Genomic DNA, 2,346 nt, shown 5'->3' with positions numbered 1-2,346 from the left:
ACCCAGTTGCTCAAGATAGGAAACTGGGTGTCCTCCTTGACTCCTCTCTCCCCCCACCTTCTCCTCTCCAGTCAGTCACCAAGATTCTCCCCTGAGACACAGAGTAGGTGCCTAAGAAGCTAAGAGCCTCAGCCCAAGGACAGCAGAACCCTTCAGGCCTCCTGCTTACCCTAAGGTATCTGACCCTGTTGAGGGTCCTCTCTTCTGGAATATGCCGTGCCTCATTTTCCTGCTGCTCTTCCCAGCTCTCCTCAGCTCCTTCGCAGCTCCCTGTAGGCTCCCTTAGCATCCTTAAACGCTGCAGTCCCCGGGTCTGTTGCTGCCCTCCTCTCACTGTGATCATGTCTGCCCACTGTGCCCTGGTTTCCACCTGCAGGCTGACGTCCATTCCTCAGTCTCCCTCCAGACCCACTTCCTCCCTGAACTCCAGACCTGCATGTCTGCAGGGTGTGGTCAATGAGAGGCATGGGCCCCAAAACAAATTCCCCATAACCCTGCCCTCCCTTCTCCACTCAAAGACTGGCCTGATTTGGCTGGGCACAGTGGCTGACGCCTGTAATCCCGGCACTTTGGGGGGCCAAAGCGGGAGGATCACGAGTCCAGGAGATCGATACTATCCAGGCCAACATGGTGAAACCATGTCTCTACTAAAAATACAAAAATTAGCTGGGTGTGGTGGTGTGTGCCTGTAGTCCCAGCTACTTGGGAGGCTGAGGCAGGAGAATGGCTTAAACGCAGGAGTTGAAGGTTACAGTGAGCTGAGATGGCACCACTGCACTCCAGACTGGCAACAGAACAAGACTCCATCACAAAAAAACAGACTGGCCTGATTCTTCTGAGGCCTCCGTCACCTGCCCAGTTGCCCAAGACAGGACACTGTGATCCCTCCTTGACTCCTCTCTCCCCTCACCTTCTCCTCTTGTTAGTCACCAAGACCTGAGGATTCTCCCTTCTAACTAGCTCTCAGAGGGCCAGGGGCAGTGGCTCACATCGGTAAGCCCAGAACCTTGGGAAGCCAAGGTGGGAGTACCGCTTGAGTCCAGTAGTTTGCGATCAGCCTGGGCAACAGAGCAAGACCCCATCTCTACAAAAAATATTTAAAAATTAGCTGGGTGTGGTAGCTCACACCAGTAATCCCAGCACTTTGGGAGGCCGAGGCAGACAGATGGCTTGAGCCCAGAAGTTTGAGACCAGCCAGGGCAACATAGTGAGACTCCAATAAAAAGAATAAATATATAAAAAAAATAGCTCTCAGCCCCATTTCTCCATCCTTGCCTCTGTCGTGGTTCTGCCACGACTATTCCTGGCCCGTATCACAGCAGCAGCTTCTCAACAGTCCTCTAATCTACTCTCTCCACCGGGACCACAGAAACATTTTGCTGAAGCACAGATCTGATCATTACCCTGAAAACCCTTCAGAGATCCTTCCCTGTGCCCCTAATTCTCCTCCCCACTTCCACCACCACCCACCACCACCACCATTCTAAGCCACTTGGAGCTCTGTAAACAGGCTCCATGCTCACACTGAGCTTTGCCATGCTGTTCCCTCCACCTCCCACACTCTTCCTGCCTCCCTTTACCTATGTTCCATTTTGTGACTCTGACTCACTCTTCAGCCTCAGCTTGGAGCCTGCCTCTTCCAGGAAGACACTTCAGAGTTTATAGCAAGGGCATGGAGGCTCCCTCCAAGCTGCCACCATCACATCTTGTGTCTTCCCTCTAACAGCACTTCTGCCATCAAATGACAGAAGCCCCCTTCTTTATGTGCACCCCACCCAGACTCGGCTCCAGTAGGGCAGAGGCTGTACCAGCTTGCCGTCAACTGTTCCTACAACACCTAGAGTGTAGCAGGCAGTAGGCGCTCAACAAATATGTGTTGAATTAATAAATGAACGTCTGGCCACAGTGGCCCACGTCCTAAATAGATGCAAATCCTTCAGACTCAGGTCTGGAGGGGTAAGGGATGCTAGGGTGTGTTACTGGTGGAGGGACTTATAGGTTTGTCAAGGGATGTGGAGCCTGCTGCCCGCACACTGCCCCAAGCCCTGTAGAAGGTGCCAGGCCAGCCATGGGGTCCAGAAGCCACGTGAAGAGCTGGCTTCTTGGGAGCGGGGAGGCAGGAGCTGGAAGGGCGTAGTAGAGGAAGCCAGCTCTGGGCTCAGACGCAGGGCAAAGCAGCAGCAGTGGCAGCAGAAGTGGCTGGTTTCTCAGCCAGCACCAGCCTGCCCCTTCTCTCTCCTGGTTCTCACTTCTCCATCTGCCTGGTCACTTGTGGTTCACCTTCTCCTGGGACCACTTCACACTTTGCTTGAATCACGTGGTCTTGCTCCTCCCCAGCCCCTGCCC

General features: G+C 53.9%; 1 protein-coding gene across 6 annotated transcripts in view; it reads right to left on the bottom strand.

Annotated features, from left to right (window-relative positions):
- The window catches only part of GFRA2 (GDNF family receptor alpha 2), a 94,676-nt gene that overhangs the window by 85,313 nt on the left and 7,017 nt on the right, over positions 1-2,346 (bottom strand). The gene's annotated exons all lie outside the window — the stretch shown is intronic.

Source organism: Cebus imitator, unplaced genomic scaffold (assembly GCF_001604975.1).
Source record: "Cebus imitator isolate Cc_AM_T3 unplaced genomic scaffold, Cebus_imitator-1.0 Scaffold120, whole genome shotgun sequence".
NCBI classification, from domain to species: domain Eukaryota; kingdom Metazoa; phylum Chordata; class Mammalia; order Primates; family Cebidae; genus Cebus; species Cebus imitator.
Note: the sequence above shows the minus strand (reverse complement) of the source record. Positions and strands in the feature narration are given on the sequence as shown.